This window comes from Lissotriton helveticus, chromosome 1_1 (genome assembly GCF_964261635.1).
Source record: "Lissotriton helveticus chromosome 1_1, aLisHel1.1, whole genome shotgun sequence".
Taxonomy (NCBI): domain Eukaryota; kingdom Metazoa; phylum Chordata; class Amphibia; order Caudata; family Salamandridae; genus Lissotriton; species Lissotriton helveticus.
In genome coordinates, this window is record NC_136057.1 from 331,530,906 (window position 1) to 331,551,710 (window position 20,805).

Sequence of the window (20,805 nt, forward strand, 5' to 3'; positions counted from 1 at the left end):
TCGTTGCATTTCACCATCTGTTGTCCTAACTGGGTGTACTTCTCGTAACGGATTCTGTCTGTCTATGTAAAACGGTTTACTTTCTGGAGGTGAGACATGAACAAAATGCGGGTTCAAAAACATACTATATTTGTGGCGCTGTTCTAGAATGACACTAATTAAATCGGTACCTAAACCTTTCCATCTATACTGGAGTAACTCGTTCAGGACATCGTGTAACGGACCTGGATCAGAATGTTGACCCTCATACAAAGTAATGAGGTGCTGGATCATATACATACCCACCAGTCGTTGCTCGGCTGGGGGCAATTTCAGAAACATTTGTGCCACTATTTCGTCTGGAAAAGTGGTAGAATCAGTAATCCATCGGATTGCTGATCGAGCTAGTTCTTGTTCATGCATAGTGCTTAACTCACTATAACCGATTCGTGACTTCAGAATGTGATCGGTAGCTTGAAATACTTGTTCTAGAGAACCTTGTTCTGGTGCTGGATGGTGGAAAGTTGGCTTGTGTTCTAGGCGTAAATGGCGATCTGGAAATCTAGATTTTCCTACATACGCTATTCTGGCGGAATTCTCGTCCTCTACCTCTTCCGCAGAGTCATTTTCTTTTTCGCTTACTTGTGCTGCCTTACGTTGATCGTGTAACCTTATTATTTCCTTACGGATTTTCTTGTACATACTCTCTATACTACCGATAGTCTTGTGTTTACCCTCGGCTATATTATCACTCCACCTTGTCAGGATTTTCATTTCGGCCTGATCTTTAGTCGGGGAATCTTGTTCTCTTATTAGACAATTAATCAAGAACTTTAATAACATGAGCTGGATCTCAACTTTCCTTTGAGACATGACGTCACTAATACTTTCTGGATCATCCCCTGTACGGATGAAACGATATATTCTGTCTAGATCTTCTTTCATATCTGGTAGGGTGACTAGATACTCGGTCACCTTTCTTACGCGTAATGAATATAAAACCATATTATCCTCGCCTGGGACTGGGTCATAGCCACATTCGGTAAGGGCTTTTCTTATTTCTGCAACAGACTGATGTCTGGGCGTACGCTGTGACGCTTGTGCATGTAATTCGACTAACGTTAAACGCTTGTGTGGCGGCGGGGGTCCTGGAGGACCCCCCCCTGCGGCCCCTAAACTAGAATCGTCAACTGATGCTCTTCGTCCTGGCAGAGTGGGAAATGGAAATGCAGGCTGGACTTGTATGGCGGGCTGGACCGGGGGTACCGTAACAGGTACTCCGGTGTCTGGAGGAGCAGGAATTGCCTGATTTACAGGGACCGGCGGAACAGGATTTGCATATTCCGGGACTGTGTCGTCCAAATAGGACGAGATGAAAATATCAGCTGCGGTCGGTTTGTGACGTAGCTTAGTCGGAACTAATGGTGGCGGAAAATTACTGGATGCCTCCGGGGTCGCTTTTGGCAAGCCCTCGGCAAGAAGAGGATACATACCCTTGATGAGGGCATGCCTCTGTCTGTCTGACTGTTCTGTTTTAACTCGTTCACCTATCTCGATTAGTTCCCTTTCTTGGGCTCGTTCTAAGGATTCTCTACTTAGTTCTGACTTTCTGATTTCTTTTTCGGTTCTTTTATGAGATTCTTTGCGCCATAGCTCGATGGCATCTTTCTGTGACTGTCTGGCTTTCTTTTTCCATAATGCTTCTTCTACTCGCATGATGCACTCGGCATCCCATGTGCCTGATACAGGCCATCTATACTTTTCTTCTAACTCTTTGGTATACTCTACCCATAAATCTAGATATAATATGGCACTTATGCCATGCTTTTGATACATAAAATGACCTGGACTGTCCCTAGGCGGGACAGGAACTGCTGCTTCTAGCAGACCTTTTCTAGTTTTTAACTGACGTAATTTCGAGAATAAGGGCATGACTGAACTGTAATCTAGACACAATACAATACACAATGAACACGATAATTACTTCACATTCATACCACGACATTAAAATACATGAAGAATATTTAAAATAACAGTTCGAACAGAATACTACCTGGAACACTGAAAACAGAGTACATGAATTTCTCGAGAACAGAACTGACTAGAACAGAACCTAGATGCACTGCTGAAACAGTACGAAACTTACCGGTCTCATAAAGAGACACGTCAGGACCCGCATCCACCGAAGTGGACACTTCGTTTGTGGGTCTGTGTACCACCAACCCACGGACCAGAGTCAATTAGATTGACCCTGTCTAGATACTACCCCAGCAATGGTACTCACCGGGCAGCAAGAACGGAAGGCCTCGGACTGGACTGGACTGCTTCGACGCCGGACGGACGAACTTCGGACTTCTGTTACGGGTGGGCCTCCGGATACCTCGGACCTTGGACTCTCGGCTTGGGCTCTGGTCGGGACTCGCCGCGTTCCTCCACCGCCTCGTCTGGATGCTGGACCGCCACCTCCGTCTCCTCCGTGGGCCTGAGGGATACTTGAAGCAGAAATATCTGCCGGTGCGCAGAAGAGTTCCGTCACGGCTGTAGAGGGTCAGGGGGCACGCGTGGCTTCACCGGCGCGTGGGGAAAGGGCAAGTCCCTATTCGGGCGCCATTATGTGGTATATAAATAAATAATACCGGATCTAGGTTTGACTAGGCATAGCAATAACAGATAGCTCAATAAATAAGAGTCAAGATTCGAGGTAGTAGGAGTTTGCAGGTTTAATACAGCATAAGGACAGGAACAGGACAACCTGCACAGGAATAGGATGGCAGCGCTTGACAGGGGGGCCCCGACAGCTGCCGGGCAGGATCTGGGATGAGCGCGCTAACATTTAATAACAATACACGAACATATATACTAAAAACAGTTGCATTACAATACATACGATAGGCGGAGCAGTAGGTGTGGTCAATAGCAGTCGTGAAAGATAAGGGTGAAAATGGGTGTAACAGGGGCGTATACATAGACATGTGATGCAAACGTAACAGAATATGTCATAAATGGGGTGGAGACATGGGGGGGGCTACCTAAGGAGCCGGGACCTCTAACCTGGTGGTGCGTGCAAACTGACAATGACGTGTTACTAGGAGAAGCTGGGGGCTATGAACTCTGTGCTAGGAGCAGAGACTGAAGTCTGGAGAGTCAGGGCGACATGTACCTAAACAGTATCTAGTATCTGATGTTTAGAGAACATGTTGATATAAACTAAGAGTCAGGAGGGGAGAGGCTAACGGACTCCAAGACTGGAGCATGCATTATTCTACATGTAGTGCGTGATGAAGAATATTAAATGACCATTAAATGCAGTATTTCTCTTACATGGAGACGTAAAGGCTAGACAATGACGGAAACTATTGATGCGATTCAGTAGCTTAGGAATGCAGAGAAGGAGGGCTGGACTGATAACTAGAATCATAACATACTCTTGGCAGACTCAGAGGCAGAGCCAGGCTGAGCCGGGCACCGCGAGGCAGGAAGTAAGTGAAGGGTCGAGGATACAGGTGGGGGCTGTATCGCTCCTCAGCGAGGCTCAGGAGACAGGAGCTGAATCTAGTGTCCGGGCCCTTTTGAGGCCTAGAAACGGGGACTTTACAATGAAATAACGTGCATACTGAGAAACGTGGCAACGTGACTTTACATAGGCCTGATATTCGTAGTATTCACGAGAACTGGAAACTGGCATACTAGAGATGGACACAACTGTAATTGCGTCTTTAATCGAACATGGGGAATACATATGCATATTAATCATGCACAGATAACATATGATGGAGGACGCGTAGGGACACAGAACATGGCAAAATTTACTTTTCCACACCAGTGCTCCACTCTTCTCAGCTGGTTGGAATATTATGTCTTTATTTTTAGCCAGCGTTCTGAGGAGGCTGTTTTCAGCTCCAGCTGAATTGGAAAAGTTCTTGCCTTTAAAGTTCAGAGAAGCCAGATCTTTCTTCACCAATAATTCAAAAGTGTCTAGAGTTTTATGGGACACTTGTACTTGGAAGGTACTTTTAGATTTCATTTCCAAGAATTCTGATTCATCCTGATTATCTTTTGGAGGTAAAACATTCTCAAAGAAATTTCTAACGCAAAGAACTCTCATGAACTTGAAGAAAAGCTCTTATACACTCTAAACCATTAGTGTTATATGTCAGGACAAAACAGGTGCCTTTATTGAGTACGGCGAATTGTTTGGACTTATAAAAAATATGATATATTGATGACTAAATTTTATTTTGGCTCCTCAGGTTTTTTCTGGCTTTTTCTTTTTCATCTGTGGGTTTATGTATGATGGAATGAGTTTTTGTGGCTGATTAGTCGGGCGGTTGGCCTTAGTCCGGGTTACTGGACAAAATAGTCACCGATGAAGTACTTGGTGCAGTTTCGGTGTCTGTTGTAGAAATAGTAACGCTGTCTGGTTTATGCATGGCATATTGCATTGGTTTGCAAAATTAATCCATTGCTCCATCAGACACAACACTTTCTTCAGATGATGCATTTGTTTTTTTGGTAATGTATCTCATTTAGGTATACATCTCTGCCCAAGTGTAAGTTTCATTCAATTTATAGTGAATCAAGTCTCTCTTGAACTTCCTTATTTGCTTTCTTGTAGTTCCTTTACAAATGCATCAAGTTTCATATTCCTCCATGTGTCTTGTTTCATTCTAATTTCCAAATCTTTTTTGATGTTATTAATTTCATCCTCTAAATCATGTATAGTACGTGAGAACTCCCCAATCAATAATAGAATCAGGTCCATGGCACACTTCGTGAGAATGGCATGCCATTTATCCATAAACACATGATTGTATTGGAATCTGAAATGCATAGGCTTGATCGCCAGTCTTAGGCCACATGGGAATCTTTTTGCTTTATGATTTTGGATCAAGATTGAGGCATGTAGATATTGATTTAGTTCTCGGCAAGTCAAGTATTCCAGTTGTTTGAGTTGCTGTGATATTGAACCCCCCTGTACGTTAAATGATTTAGCTTCTTGAATTAATCCATATATTTTCCAAAGCTTGTACCGGTGTATATGCTTAAGTTTTTGCTTGATTCTCAGTTATGTTCAATATTGTTTCAAAAGACATGATTGGATGGAGTGCTACAGTCTAGGAATTGGCAGTAAGACATGTGCGCTCCTTGTGTCTAGGTAAATTAAATCACCTAGTCCTAAATTGATCTAATCTACATGCATTACCTCAAGATGTAGTGTAGTTCCTATTATCCCAATAGGCTCTGCGCATTGGAATAATATCTTCAATAGTATAGACGTAGGACAGAGGTTAACTAGGTCTTCTACTGTCGATATTAGACTTAAAGTTTAATGTTTGCCAGCTAGCTCAGAGTTCACTAGAAACTTTCTCGAGTAGACAAGGAGGAGTTTAACCTCCCTGGATAGACAAGAAGGGATTTGGTTTCTGACAACCATAGAACATGACAACTTTGCTCTCCCCTAATCAAGAGTGTATCTCTAGAGTCGTGTGAAAACAAAAGACAACTTATTTTACTCAGTCAGTTCAGTGCATTCTTAGTTTCACCAGATTGTAGAGAAAAGGAAGAGACGGGCGTGTTCAATAAAAAGATGTTATTTATTGATCAGTCTCTATTCTCATACAAGAGAAATGAATCGCTATTATTGCAATACTTATAGTTAAGTAAAGTGCATACAGTAATAACAGAATTATAAAATAATACTGTAAAAGCATTGATATGGTTTCTTAGCCATGTGATACTTAAAATGGATAAAATAGATACATACATATATACATTGACTAATCGTACTCAACTGGTGCTTCTAACTACGCCTACCCCAATGTACCTGACCTAAGCCTAATACGTGGGCGGGAGTAGATAAGTAGCAGTTTAAGTTAAGTTTGCTTTGCCAAGGGTCTGCTTCAAGAATTCTCTACAAAGGATTATTCAGTTCAGTACCTGGGATTTAGAAGGCTGGAGGGCTGGTATCTCTGTCTCAGGTCTTGATATTCCAGCTGCCTGCGAGGGCGGCTTGGAAGCGCCGGAGCTGGATTTCTCGGCAGGAGAAAAGGCAGCGTCTCTCTCTCAGCGCGTCAGAAAGGAGGGGCAGCGTCTGTGGGCTTCGCTGTCAGCTGGGCTCCTCGGCAAGTCTCGCTGCTCCAATCTTGTCACCACCTCGTGTGTTTGCTTAAGGCAATGTCGGTATTATTTATACCTGAAAGGTGCCGGGATTGACGTAAGGATGGACATAAATACGTCAATAAGAATGTCATACGAACTGGTCGTTCGCACATTCTTTACTGAAGTTCTCGGCTAAATCAAAACAATGGCTGTGGGGATTTCCCAGGTCGTGGTAGGTTTGATTTGTTTTGAGAACACCGTATGCCTATTAGGGGGCTGGAGAAATAGTGCTTGCCTAATGAGATGGCATGCGCTATGACCTAATCAGATAACGGGCTTCTGTGCCATTGTGTGGCTAATCAGATAACGGGTTTCTGTGCAGTTGAATGGCTGCTAGTTAATTGTTAACCAGACAAGGGTCAGAAATAGGGGGATCGATACAGTACCCATAGTAAATACACCACACCCACTCCACGTAATCTATGTCCATATTTACAAGTCTAGGCATAGTAAACAAAACTAGTAGTGCATGTCTATACCGAACCACCCATGCTCTGGTGAAAACATCATATTGTTGAGACTTTCGAAAAAACTGTCAACTGCTTCCTGCGAGAGTTCCACTAACTCGGAAAAATTTTGTAACATGCATTCATGAGCATGATTGCCTTCATTGATGTTTCGATCAGCATAGCTGACAGAAGGTCATACCTGATCGATGCTGCTTTCATCTTGTACTTCACAACTCTTCAATCGTAGTGGTGAAGTCTCCACGAATGCCGTCATCAGGATTGGTAGCCGCTGGGGACAGCACGATGCATGAGCCGTTACCGGACCCAACAAAGTCTCTGCGTCCATTGGCATATCCGATTGTAGTGTCAGACAGGTGTCCAACACGCATTCTTCGCCGCATAGCAAGCACCTTAATACAGGCATAACACAACTTTGCCACATCGGTCTAAATGAAAGAAACCAAGTCATGTTTAAATCTCGTAGCCGTGCTAGTCCAAGGACTTTAGTTATGCGGTCCCGGTAGCCAATAGCTCGGATTGTTTCTTCCATTATCGCTGGTGTCTTGTCTGTGACGTGGTTTGCCATAGCGAAGTAACAGGATCAAAAATAGGATGCCTGCCACTAGTCCCAAAAGGAGAGGAAGTCCGCCAAAGATGGAATGGACAAAATCAGGAAAAATACCCAGGATGGCTTTGAATGGGGTTAAAGCTCCCGAAAACACTGTCTTAAATACACTCGCGATTCCGCTTGTATCAGAAATATTTAAGATTTCGCTCAGTATTTCTGCGAAATGTATGGGGGAATTGGTTGATAACAGTGAATGAATCTCAGCAGTTGTCCTTGCAACTTGGAGATCATACGTTTCTTTTGATGACGTTAACATGGTCGGCGTCTGTAGGAGCACTGTCTTCATTCTGCTTAAAGTATCAATTCGAATAGAAGAAATTTTCAAACTGGGCCATAACCTTGCCTCCCTGTCTCGAGCATCGTTTGGGAACAATACTCGTTCACAGCACATGACCTTCGTAGTCACGGTTATGAGATAAGGTTTTCCGGGCAGCAGACTGCAACATCTGCGATCTACAATTAGATGTTAACTCCCGTTCGAGAGTCTCTTAAAGAATGGTTCTATTTGTGTTGCAGGTGTGCCTATCTGGTGACATGAAAGGTTATTTGAAGTCCCTTCACATGCTCCATGCAAACTAATACCCTGACACAGAAGTGTACCGCTTAGTGACCTTTCACAATTATTGCCACTAAGGAATACACTTTGTCCCTTATTACTAACACATGCGTGTGTATAGGGCAAGTTCCATGTTGACTTAATGTATTCTTTACCCAACCTTTCATACTGGCCTGCCTGTATATATTTTTGGCAGTATTGAAACTGGAAAGTTGTTATCGGAATATTTATTATCCCATGTATTATCCATTCAATGACAGGTCGTTCTGACATTGTCAATGGTAATCTCTCAAGTTTTTCAATGCTCAGAATTGTATAGTCAGCACCCTTCTGTGCCAAACTGATTTGTTTATCAGTAAGGTTAAAGATATTAAATAGTGACGTTGTGTTGATTAAACGCCAAGGCACATAGCCTGAACGCAGATTTTGTAATGTCCAGCCAAGTTTTACAATAGAACGCAATTGGGACTGACCGTGTTGTAACATCAGTAAGTCTTGCGATATTATATCGATTGCTGAAGACACAATACTGTCCAGTGAATATATTCTGGAGGACAGAGTCATTAACCCATTGTCCACGACAGAAAGTGATTTTTCCAAATTAATACGGTCAGTTTCCCGTATTTTTTCTGCTGTCTCAATTTGGGTTACTTTCCAAGCTTCATTGTAAGCTGCATATATAGAGGCCGCTATGAAACGTTTTTGACGCTGTTTGCGTGGTCCCATAATGAAATCACGCAAGTCAGCACCCTCTTGAAGTAAAAATAGGTGTTGCTTAATTTCTGCCAGTGTGGATGTTTGTAGCCATTGAAGGCAGAGCTTGCCCACACTGTAAGTAGTTACTATCCCTGGATGTTGTCTTTGGGAATATCTAGGGTCTGGCCTGGTCAATTTGAACCCCTGTATTTTGTTCAGGAATCTGTCTTGACAGTTATTTGTGTCTGTGGGCCAGATCAACCATTGTTTCCAATCAGGATGTGTTCTGTTTTGGTTTAAAATATGGTTCACGTCTATCTCAACATCTATAGAGTTATTACTGTTCATTGTTGGCTTTGGAATAGACGGTTTGTTTAAGTCTTTGATTTTGGCTAAGCCAAGACAGGTAGTTTGTTGAATAGTGTCATTCAAAAATATAATTTGTTCTGGGATCATGCAGGCTCTGAACAATGGTTCTATACATTGTACTTGCCAATCTTTTGTACCCCAAACAGTTTTTGTTTCAATGTTATTGTTCCAGAAATCAAAACCAAATGTATTCATTTGCTCAAAAAATGAATCTGAATATATCAATTTTGTGTTTGTAAGCATGGTCTTCATACCTGTCTTATTTGACAATTTGAAATAAAATGTTTCTGCATTACTTGTGTTAAACCCTGAAAAGTATGAATATTTATCATAAAATGTTTTGAAACCACCCTTTGGTGGAGTAGCACAATGTTCCCATTGGTTATAATTTAAAACATTTCTAGGTTGTGCAGATTTATGGAGATAATGGTTACCATAGTGGTTATAGCAGAACATTTGATCATAATTAGACGAACCCTGCAAATAATCATGTTCTGTAAATTTAGCAGACATTACTAGGTCAGACATCATATCATTAATACTTTCAAAGTCCCAATCATCAGCAAATGTGCTTGGTTTTACAAAGTCACTTAACGAGATCTTAAATTGGTGTGGATACTTCAGGATTTCAACCGGGCCATAGATTTCATAATCAGTATTGTCCCATGCTACACCGCCTGGTATAGGGTTGGCTGTGAAGTTCACTGAAGAAAGTTCTCTTTTCTTGACGTGTGAAGATGTGTGTGGTTTAAGGACCAAGTTGATTTTCTGGCTTGCTGTGTCCATTTTAGCATAATTTCCCTCAATGAAATTTCCCAAGCATAGTACCATGATGAGCCAAAGTATGAGGATAAATGCACCTAATGTCACCCAAATTTCAATCCATGGAGAAGTCAGATAGGTTCCCTTTAGTTGATGAAAAAGTTCCTTTGCTTTGTCTTTAAAAGTTTTTGTTGATGGCTGTACTTCTGGTTCGCTTTGTTCTTCTGAAGAATCATCGAAATTGATGAAGTAGCCGGATGCCGTTCTGTCAATTGTTCCAATTGCTTCTGGATTACTTTTTGTTTTTGGATTTTGCTTTATTTCATTAGCAAAGTCTGTAGTTACATCATCGTAGGTTGTTGTTCCTTGATGAAAAGTTTTTATTTGGGTTTTAAGAGGTTCAAGTTCCATTGCTTTGTTGCATAGTCCTTGTTGTTTCACTGTAGATTTTCCAAATGTGATCAGTCTTTCAGTTTGAACCTCTGTGGATGTAGCAAACTTTGGTGTTCTGCTACTTCTTGGGATTCCACTTGGCCTACTATTTGTTATCGGCCACATGATTGTGGTTTAACCAGGTCGATGGATATGACTCGGTTCTCCTTTTTACCAGCAAGGGGCGGTAGTACTACTGATCTTGTCCCGTTGATAGACAAGACAGGAACTGCTTTTCAGTAAGAAGGCCCAAATTCCTTCTTTACCGCGATCTTTTCTCTGACCAGATCCCCGACTTTTGGAATCCAGACAGGCCTTGCTGGGACAGGTGGTTTTTCTTCAGTGGTTGTTGGCTGCTGTTTCAACTTTATGTTGCTCAGGTCTTTTCTTGTTTCATTTAAGTCCTATAAAATAGCCAAGCGATCTTTGATATCAAAGCATTTTTCTTTAACCACTGAAGTCTGACTATCTAAGTCCTGGATTAACATTCTAGTCCCAAACAATAGTTTGTACGGACTGAGTCCTTTCAGAGAATTTCTTGGCAGGTTATTTAGACTACGTTGGACACTTATTAGATGTTTGACCCACCCAGCTCCTGAACCTAATACCTTTGCTGTTATAGATTGCTTTATGCCTTGGTTTTTTCTTTACACCATCCCGTTTCCCTCAGGAAGGAAGTGAGAAGAGTCCCGCAATGCAATGTTCATTCTGGCCAGGCGCCCCCCATAAGCTGTTTTTAGAGCTAAAGGAAAGATTTTGGTCAGAACGTAACATGCTTCTAGCGTATATGCCATTTTAGACTCGCAAATCTTTGTATAACAGTTCCGACGTCAGCCGAGAGTTGGGGGTCTACATTATAAGTAAAAATAGCCTTTACATGTTAATGTGACGCATTATTCATACTGAGTTTTTTTTATTTTTTATTTGATACATTCTGGAGTGAAACGCCATGGTAATAAACCGTTTCTCTCGCCACTGCGATCTCTAATGCAGTCTGGGCAGTTTTTTACAAAAATGTGATGATGCAGGCTCATGCCTGGCCACCAGTACACTGATTGTAATTCTTCCAGAGAATCTTTTAGCTTGAGGTGTCTGAGACCCTCACCCATATGTGCGTCTGCTATTAACAAGCCTCTCCTGTCCGTGTTTGGAATTACTCTATCCCCCACTCCAGGGATTCAAGCAAAAGGGACTGAGTTTGCATCGATTATGTATGTATAATTGAGTGGGTAATTGATCAGTAATGCTGAGCAGTCACCTTTTGATGACGTTTTTACTGCCAGCACCGTTTCTCCGTCAATGTATTTTACTGTACGCTTTTTTGTAGCTACTGAAGCCGATTTAGTTGCTACCGCTGTGGCTGTCTCAGCCAATGAATTCCACTGCAACGTGAACGCCATCACGCTGATGACTCAGTGAATGTATCACGTGAGTTTTTGGTAGTTCTTTCTGTAAAATAACTACTTGTTCCCAAAGCACTTTTTGCTTTATTGTTGCACCTGTGTCATCTTTGTAACCGTTTTGAATCCATTTCTGTAAATCGTTATTGTATGATTTGACGCAGTAATACGAATCGCACACTATAAGTGTCGGGAATTCGCGATCGGCATTATCCAGCGCCATTTTTAACGCTATTATTTCAGTTTGTTGTTCTGAATTATTTTCTACTGACTGTGTTTTTGTAAGTAGAGGTCTTAATTTACCTCCGCGCCACACTTCTTTTACAATTTTGCATGTGGCATTGTAAGCCAGCTCTCCCCAAACTGAGGGTTGAGCATGTCCGTCTGTATATATTATACAGGCGTACTGTCGTAAAGGCAGAATGTCGATTGGCAGAGGGTATTCTTTCTCATATTCTAGATATTTTAATTCTTTCATTTCCAGGTCAAAATAGTATTTTACTTTGTCTGTAGCAACAGAATTTACCCATTGTATCCATTCTGGATTCAGTGCCGTTGTCGGTAAATTACATGGTGTTGTTAATGCCTCAAAAGCTGATTCTGCTGTTTTGACTGTAACCTGTCTACCGTCTGCTTGGTATTTTTCTTTTGCTACAGCTGTTTGAACCGCATGAACAATGTTTTCCTTGATGCTGAACCTTTTTTCAGCTTCTGTGTACAAATGTGATTTGTATGCTATTGGTACCTTCTCTCCCTCATTAGAGGTCAGGTATGTGAATCCGCATCTTCCTGGGATGACTCGAATCACAAGGTTGCGTGTGTTGTCACGTGTTTGTAATTTTGTTTTAACTAACATATCTGTTTGTAAAGATCTCAAAATTTCTGTGTGTTTTTGAGTCCAATTGATTCTTTTAAAATCTGGTTTTATAAGATCATAGAGAGGTTTAACTCTCTCCGCATAATTTATAATGTAAGTTCTTCCGAAATTCAGGAAACCTAGAATTGATTGTAAGTTTTTTAGTGTTCTAGGTGCTTGGATTACAGCACATTTCTCTAGGAAATTGTCAGACAGGCTTTTGCCTTCACTTGATAGTTCATATCCTAAAAACAGGACTGTTAGATGGGCAATTCTTGACTTTTTAAAGTTGAATTTGTAACCCTCTGCTGCGAACCCAAGTATTATGGTGTTCACTCTCTTCAAGTGAGTATCCAAGTCATCATCTGTTAGATAGATGTCATCGACATAAGATAATGCCTCATCATCATATATTTGTAGTAACTCTGTTACTCTTGCTGAGAATAATCCTGGGCTATTCTTGAACCCCTGGGGCAAACGACAAAAAAAAATTTGCGCGCGCGGTCAAATATCTGCTCTCTGGTGCTATATTTTGACAGAAGAATCCATTAGAGATGTCTAATGTTGTTTTGTATTTTTTGCGCACTATGTTATTCATTAGTGCAGCACTATGCGAGTTTTGTACTGCAAAGGTTTTGCAACATGAGTTAAGGTGTCTGTAGTCCAAAACAAGACGATATGAATTGTCTGGTTTGGAGACAGGAAACAAAGGATTATTCATTTGTGAGGTGCAAGTTTCAATCACCCCCTGGTATTCAAGTTGATCTAAGATCTCTTTTACCAGTTTCCTAGCTTCTTGCTTAATTGGGTACTGCCTCTGTGCAGTAGGTTGTGATTTTAACTGGATTTTGTGAGGAGGAGAGTCCTCATCCCATCCCACATGGTTTTTATATAATGCAGGAGCTTGGGCTACTGCCCACTTTCTTGCAAGTGTATATTTTTTATGAATTGGAATATGATTTGAGAAGGCAGGCATAATTATTTCTTCGCCATGAGGGCACTCCCTGACAAACTCTGGTGGCCAGTCTCTTTCAGCTAGAAGGATATCATAGCCCTTGGAGAGATTATCCCAAAAGAGACCCCTTATTTTCCTAGTCTTATCCCCCTCTATACGCAATGTTATTTCATATATTTTATGAGGTTTGCTAACTCTGGTATCTGCAGTTTCCACCTGAATGTATTCATTTGTGTCCACTGTCTCCAGATGATTCATAAGGATCTTGCGAGCTATGCTCACTTCTGCTGCGCTGTCTAGCATTGTCTGAGCCCATTCTCCGTTTTTCAGCTGTGTCCTCAGTATTCTCGGCATGGTTGATTACTTTAATACTGGCTACCTTCTTTCTTGGAAACTGTAATTTTTTATTTTGATGAGCAGGTTCCTTGTCTTTGGACTTGACGTGCTCTTCCCTGTGTTCTGATCGTCCTCTTCTTTCCGATTTCTGCGAGGAAGTCTGAAAAGATTGAGAGGGTCGTGTATCAATATCTTGATATCTATCAGGTTTCTTCAGATTATTCCTATTTCTAAGGTTGTATTTTTTCTCAGAGGGCTCCCTCTGGGGAGACTTGTGCCCTTGGTCCGGAGATCTTTCTCTCCGCCGAGGAGACCTTCATCTGGACTGGAATCTTTTTTCTTTAGGAGTGGATTGTTTATTTCCATCCCAGCTCTTTTTTGAAATGTTTAGATTATTCTTAATAAATATTTTTTCAGGTTTTCAATAAGTTGGGGTTTCACCGGTTTTCCACCCAAACTATCTCTTCCTAGTTCTTCATAGGATTTTTCTATGATTCTGGCAATCTCAAATGGTTGGTCTGCTATATCTGTCTCTTTCAACCTCTGGCGGATCGCCACATTTGCTGCTTCTCCCTTTATATTGGCTAATAATATTGCCGAGACCTGCTTGAAGTCTTTTAGTAATTTCATACCAAGAGTTAAAGCAGGTTCTGGACCGAATTCATCTTGAATTTGTTTTAGCACATCTGGTATTACTGACATGGATGGAACACCATGTGTTTTTGTGTAAATGGAAGCAAAGACTGTACCCCAAGTGTCACAGTCCTCCACATGTGGTGCGATTCCCATTGGAAGACAGATAGTCAGAATCCTGTGTTTCTCAACCGGGGTGGTATCTGGAAATACCGCCTCTATTTGAGTGATTTTGTGTGCTAACCAGAATGGAATTTGTTCCTGTTTTGTGGGTACTTTACCTAGACAGGACTGTATGTTCTGTGGTGTAATTTTATTTGTGTTCCCTTGGTGAGGGATCAGCTGTGGAATTTTAATAGCTGGTTGAACTGTTGAAGTCCGCATTACATATTGGACTAATTGTCTGTGTATTTTAATTAGTTGTTTTAGCTGTGCTAAAAGATCTGGTGCAGACATTTCTTCAATGTCTGGATGTGGTGTGTATCCGGATAGGACCGGCCACGTTGCTCCTGGTCTACCTATTGGACCGAGCCTGGTGATGTGATTATTATGTTTTAGGGCGCCATTAAACCAGAGCAGGTGCTCTTGGTATTTGAGTGGTATTTCCACCTCATCGAAAGGAGTGTACTCATTAGGAGGTTCCTCTATTTTGTAGTAGTGGAAGTCCTTTGTTACAGCGTTTGCTGCTGGAAAGTTTATCCATCAATAGAATACCTCTGTCTGCCGACATTCGTGTGCCTCAATTACGAATATGACTGTACCACCTCTCGGTGTCAGCCCATTTTCTATAAGTTTTAAAGTTATAGATTTCCTTATGTTGACCGGGATGAGTATTGCCTCCGGGTCAGTTTGCAGCAGAGTATTGTCAGCTGCTATGAGTTCAGCTGCTATTCTAGCTGTCTCTCTTTCTTCTTCAGTTTCTGACATTCTACTGTCAAGAAGATTTTGTTTATTTGCAGATCAGGTTTCTAGGGAAACAAAGATTAGATGCACAATATTTTGGAACAGTGTATCCTTCAACGTTGAATAAACCAAGAACCATACATAGGAGTCTCTTCCTACTAAGTTTGGCGGATTTAACCTTTCACCCACTCCAGACGTCTTTGGAGTATTATGGGGAAAAAGGGGTCTGTGTGAAAAAGCACGACTGAGTTACTCTAATGTCTTACGTTAGATTTATCGCCTATCCAAACAGTTGGGCGCCATGTAGTGTAGTTCCTATTATCCCAATAGGCTCTGCGCATTGGAATATTATCTTCAATAGTATAGACGTAGGACAGAGGTTAACTAGGTCTTCTACTGTCGATATTAGACTTAAAGTTTAATGTTTGCCAGCTAGCTCAGAGTTCACTAGAAACTTTCTCGAATAGACAAGGAGGAGTTTAACCTCCCTGGATAGACAAGAAGGGATTTAGTTTCTGACAACCATAGAACATGACAACTTTGCTCTCCCCTAATCAAGAGTGTATCTCTAGAGTCGTGTGAAAACAAAAGACAACTTATTTTACTCAGTCAGTTCAGTGCATTCTTAGTTTCACCAGATTGTAGAGAAAAGGAAGAGACGGACGTGTTCAATAAAAAGATGTTATTTATTGATCAGTCTCTCTTCTCATACAAGAGAAATGAATCGCTATTATTGCAATACTTATAGTTAAGTAAAGTGCATACAGTAATAACAGAATTATAAAATAATACTGTAAAAGCATTGATATGGTTTCTTAGCCATATGATACTTAAAATGGATAAAATAGATACATACATATATACATTGACTAATCGTACTCAACTGGTGCTTCTAACTACGCCTACCCCAATGTACCTGACCTAAGCCTAATACGTGGGCGGGAGTAGATAAGTAGCAGTTTAAGTTAAGTTTGCTTTGCCAAGGGTCTGCTTCAGGAATTCTCTACAAATGATGATTCAGTTCAGTACCTGGGATTTAGAAGGCTGGAGGGCTGGTATCTCTATCTCAGGTCTTGATATTCCAGCTGCCTGCGAGGGCGGCTTGGAAGCGCCGGAGCTGGATTTCTCGGCAGGAGAAAAGGCAGCGTCTCTCTCTCAGCGCGTCAGAAAGGAGGGGCAGCGTCTGTGGGCTTCGCTGTCAGCTGGGCTCCTCGGCAAGTCTCGCTGCTCCAATCTTGTCACCACCTCGTGTGTTTGCTTAAGGCAATGTCGGTATTATTTATACCTGAAAGGTGCCGGGATTGACGTAAGGATGGACATAAATACGTCAATAAGGATGTCATACGAACTGGTCGTTCGCACATTCTTTACTGAAGTTCTCGGCTAAATCAAAACAATGGCTGTGGGGATTTCCCAGGTCGTGGTAGGTTTGATTTGTTTTGAGAACACCGTATGCCTATTAGGGGGCTGGAGAAATAGTGCTTGCCTAATGAGATGGTATGCGCTATGACCTAATCAGATAACGGGCTTCTGTGCCGTTGTGTGGCTAATCAGATAACGGGTTTCTGTGCAGTTGAATGGCTGCTAGTTAATTGTTAACCAGACAAGGGTCAGAAATAGGGGGATCGATACAGTACCCATAGTAAATACACCACAAAGATATGCTGCCAAACATTAGTAAATCATAGCAAAGACATGGCTGAGCACTGGTGATGACAAGAACAAGGTATGCACTATGAAATGAAATATGTTAAAAAAACACCTGTTCCATTCATGAATATACTTAAAGCATTGCATTTTTATTACATTGTTAAACTGGTAAAGTACTATGCTAATATCACCTGATAGGTTAATAAAATCATATAAAAAGAAAAATATATATTCTTATTAAATCACGCTTCCATCTGCAGTTAATGGTCAATTGTATTGAGGGCCCGATGCATTTCGGGATGAAAGTCACTTCGTCAGGGACCTATCTAAAAAAGAAATAACAATAGTACAGGTATGGAAGTAACACAGCTGGAAGGATATAGACGAATCAGCCATAATTGTGTAATGCTATTATATCAGTGAACAAACCGAACATCGATAGTAGCGTGCTAATATTGCACGTAGTAGACAGTCAGGTGAATAGATACTTAGTCAACAGATGGATAAAACATGCCTAAGGAGTAATTGTGTTAAAACAAGTGTGTAAACCCAATATTCCAAAAGAATGATGTGCCAACTGCCTGGACTCTACCGATGTGTGTATGGAAGCCTAAAAAGGTCACCAACCAATCCTCCCAAAAGGCTACAAATTAAATACTTACTGGTATTCATAAATATCAAGAACCACTGTTATCAAAGAACAGCTAGGATCTATGGAAAATAAACAAAAAAATAAACTCTCTTGTTCTATTGCAAGGTAAGACATGAAGCCACTGTGAAAGTTTATAGGACTGAGACATCTGCGAATATAAAACATGCTGAACTAAACCATCTGCAGCTCATACAGTCAAACTTCGTAACAGTTCGAATTACCTGATACTCCGTTGCAAGCAGCGAGTCCGCTGCAAAATAGGAAACAAAGACCTTATTACCTTCCTTTCTAGGGTGAACTTAGAAAAAGCTCACATCTTCAAGTGGATATACCTGTGAACAAATTAACTTGTCTTCCCAATGTGGCAGATCATGATGTATCGAAAAGCTATAACCGCTGTTTCACACATGTATTTTAGTCCCATGAACTCGGAAGCGGCCCCATAAACAGAAACCGGCGTAGAAAAGTTATTCGAAAATCAAATTAGCACTTGTTATTCTGACAGCTAATAGTTGAAAGACGCAGAGTATAGTCATTTCAAGATCTAAGACAAGAAGGTCTGTCGGAATAACAAGTGCTAATTTGATTTTCGATTAACTATTTTCAGGTGGCCTTTCTTTCTCTGCCAACATTGATGAGACAAAGCATCCACCCGCAATATTTTGGGGTTGCATTGAAACTTAATTATTTGCACATATAGGAACTCTATTTACATTGTTTATACACACCTTGAAGAATAATATTCAAGGTATGTTTCTTGTTTTTCATTTACTCTGTGTATATAGTTTTCTCATTTCTCTTTCATCGTGCCAGCTATACTCTCACTTAGCTTCTTCTGGCTTTTGATGACATAGCAAAAGATATGCATAATTTATGATTCCCTTAAGTTGATATCTCACAATCACACCTCTTGGTTCCTTTAGGCTCACCAGCCCCCACCTCCCCCATCATCCCTTTTTAGACTACCTTGTCAAAATGAACCTATGGTTGGGCATGCTTTTTAAGTGTTGTATTTAAGTGTCACTATATTGGTACGTTTAGTCTCACTCCATTCCCCATTTTGTGCTTCAAATATATCTTTGCTACAGATGTACACGTTGATTTTAAATGTAAATGTTATGTGAATCTTGGTTGTCTGTGTGTGGTTTTATATTGTATGTATTTGTATGTCTTGCACCCCTGATGAAAGTCACATGAGTGAACGAAACGCAATGGCTGTTCTGCTTTTTTTGCAAGAAGAATCAAGAAATATCCTGAACAAACCAGAACTGAATTGGATCAATATTTCAGAACACTATTTATGCGGTGCACTTCACAAACATTGTCTGATATTGTTGTAATGTGCTAAAATCTGTAAAAGTAAAACTGAAACAATGAGCAAAGAAGGATAAGTTACTTACCTGGAAACCTAGTTCTCTTCCAGAGGTATCCTCATCAAAGTCATAAGCACTGAATATTCACGCCCATGTGCGGGACCCCAGAAATAATATAAAAATTATATATGGAAATCACATACATACAGCTCAACATATATATACATGTATATAATTTTTTCTCATACCATTGCAGCTCACAATAGAAGGCTAATTAATGTAATAACACACATAAAAGCTGTATTTGCAAATATATAAGAACACAAGAGGGCAAAATGCACTTGAACTCTGTTTTTAATGAGTAAAAACTCATAAAGAGTAAACTAGCAAATAAAGTAGACATTGTTAGCTTACAGGCTGCGTTGTAAACCAATAGCATAGAAAATGAAAGCATTTTCACACAAAAACTGGCACCGTGCCTTTAGGGCAGCCATGACCCCTACTTCCAATCATGCCTCAGGGGTGACAGTTATGTCATTTGTGCTTTCCGGCTCATTCAGTCAGGACCCTAGATTTTCAGCTCTTCCTTTTTTGACTTTCTGTCAAAAATTATCTAAAACAATTCAAGTTGTTTTGCTTTTACTCGACATCTTTTTGCCTTAGAGTGAACGTTAAAACTTTTTTGAGTTCTAAAAAAGATTTATTTTCTTCAGAAATGCCTTCTTTATTTGACCCTTGCCCTGCCTGTGGCAAGAAGAAGGCCAGATCAGATACACACCCTGTGTGTATTCTCTGCCTTCCTGATCTCACTCTTCTAACAACTGCCATCATTGTAAGAAGTTGTCGAGAAGGACTATCAAGGACAGGGACAGGATTCAACTTCATGGCCTCTCTGAAAGAGGTAGGTCTCTTGTGAGGCAGCAGAAGAAGAGAACTCTGTCGACGTCGAGAGGAAAAGTCCCGACCTGTTCTCCATTGGCTTCGGGATCAAAGTCGAAGCTGCCGACGACGATGAAATTGGCGTCGAAGACTTCGGAGATGCTGGCACAACATCGGCGATCGATAACAAAATCATTGTCGACGAAGGTAACAGGTCCTCCATTGGCGTCGCATCATCGGCGATCGACATCGAGGCATATCACTCCGTCCTCCCATCATCAGCGATTGACGTCAAGGTGCCGGTCTTCATCGAGATCAGCCTAGAGATCTTCGACGTCGAGGCACAGAACACCTTCTTAGACGTCGAGGCAGAAGTCTCCATTGAAGCCAGCCCAAGTATCTTCGACGTTTATTGACCACACTCCATCTTCGAAGTCGAGGCAGAAATCTCAGTTGAGATCAGGGCAAAGATTTTCAATGTCGAACCAGAGATCTCCGTCATCGGCAGTCCAACGTCGGTCGACATCGAGACACCAATCTTCAGAGTGGGGGCGGCTGATGTCGAAACAAGACACTCCATCGGCGTCGGGTAAACGTTCGACGTTGAGAGAACGTTCGGCTGCATGGTTAATTCCTCCTTCCAAAAGGGGAAAGTCGACGTCGAGGCAGGCGTCTCCGTCGAGACAACAATCTGTGCAGAGGCTCTGCAGATCAGAGTCGAGGCACCCATCCAAAGAATCCTCACACCCAGTAAGCCTGTCCTTGTCACAGACATCTAGAACAGGTTCTCCCAGTTCTCACCGAGGATCAACGTCAAGATCTCCGGAGGTGGTGATCTCGACGTAAACCAGTCCAGCATCAGGGGGACACCAAGATTCCCCAACCAGAGCTGTACAAGAAGAGGTGAACTCCCCTCCTCCTGCACAGTCTCCTGAGGGTCGAGAGAGGCACAGATCACCTTCCATCCATATGTCGCCACGATGGAACAGGCCTTTGCAACACTGGTCCACGTCCACAGCCACAGGGGAGCAGCATTACTCGAGCCCTCTTCACAGATCTCCGATGCCTCGTCTGGTACAGGCGGTGGACAGGGAACGTTCTCCTTCAAGAGCCAGAGCTCGCAGCCGCACTCCTGCGCACTTGCACAGAAAGAGGTCTAGATCTAGAAGCAGGAGGAGGACACACAGATCTCCAACTC

At 41.6% G+C, this 20,805-nt stretch overlaps 1 protein-coding gene across 14 annotated transcripts in view; it reads left to right on the top strand.

Annotated features, from left to right (window-relative positions):
* Positions 1-20,805, top strand: part of LOC144804990 (V-type proton ATPase 116 kDa subunit a 4-like) — a 6,844,636-nt gene that overhangs the window by 2,990,039 nt on the left and 3,833,792 nt on the right. The gene's annotated exons all lie outside the window — the stretch shown is intronic.